Source organism: Triticum dicoccoides, chromosome 5A (assembly GCF_002162155.2).
Source record: "Triticum dicoccoides isolate Atlit2015 ecotype Zavitan chromosome 5A, WEW_v2.0, whole genome shotgun sequence".
In the NCBI taxonomy this organism is placed as follows: Eukaryota; Viridiplantae; Streptophyta; class Magnoliopsida; order Poales; family Poaceae; genus Triticum; species Triticum dicoccoides.
Window position 1 is genome coordinate 44,421,796 of NC_041388.1, and position 879 is coordinate 44,422,674.

The following is an 879-nucleotide window of genomic DNA, read 5'->3' on the forward strand; positions in this document are numbered from 1 at the left end:
TACTCGCCTAAGTGTTTAAAATCCTATCGAGTGGAGAGCAACCCTCCCACTCGGAGGCTTAGCTGCAGTCCAAGTACTCGCCTAAGTATTTAAAATCCTACCGAGTGGTGAGCAATCCTCCCACTCGGGGGCTTAGCTGCAGTCCAGTACCCGCCTAAGTATTTAAAATCCTACCGAGTGGTGAGCCAGCCTCCCACTCAGAGGCTTAGCTGCAGTCCAAGTACTCGCCTAAGTATTTAAATCCTACCAAGTGGTGAGCCAGCCTCCCACTCGGGGGCTTAGCCGCAGTCCAGTACTCGCCTAAGTTCGGAGCTACGCCACAAATACAAATGTTATTCCGAGTGGAGAATAAGTTTCACTTGGCGAAAAAAGCATAAGGATATTCAAAGGTAAACCAAGTTCAGATAAGATCCTAAGGATCAAAGTGCTCAGGTGTCAAGCCCAAAAGAGTTTATCGGTTACAGGATCACTCGGCATTCCGAGGCAAATTTAAGTGAGGCATAAAAGTTTTTTACTCCTCCGGGGGAGGACTGGAGGGCGCGACGAATTCATCCAAGTTGATCCCTTCAGCAATTCGAGTAGCTGCAGCAATGAAGGTCTCCATGAAACACTCGAAGTTTGCTTCCTGGTGTTGGCAACTCGGATGGCCGCCAGCTTTTCCTCTCGCGCCTCCTTGCAGTGAACACGGACTAGAGACAGAGCAACGTCAGCGCCACACCGGGCAGAAGACTTCTTCCACTCCTGCACTCGACCGGGGATTTCATTCAGTCGAATCATCAAAGACTCGAGGTCATTCTGAAGGGTCTCTTTCGGCCAGAGTGCCGTGTCGATCTGCAACACCGCCACCTTCAATCGGGCGAGGTAATCCACAACGCCAGC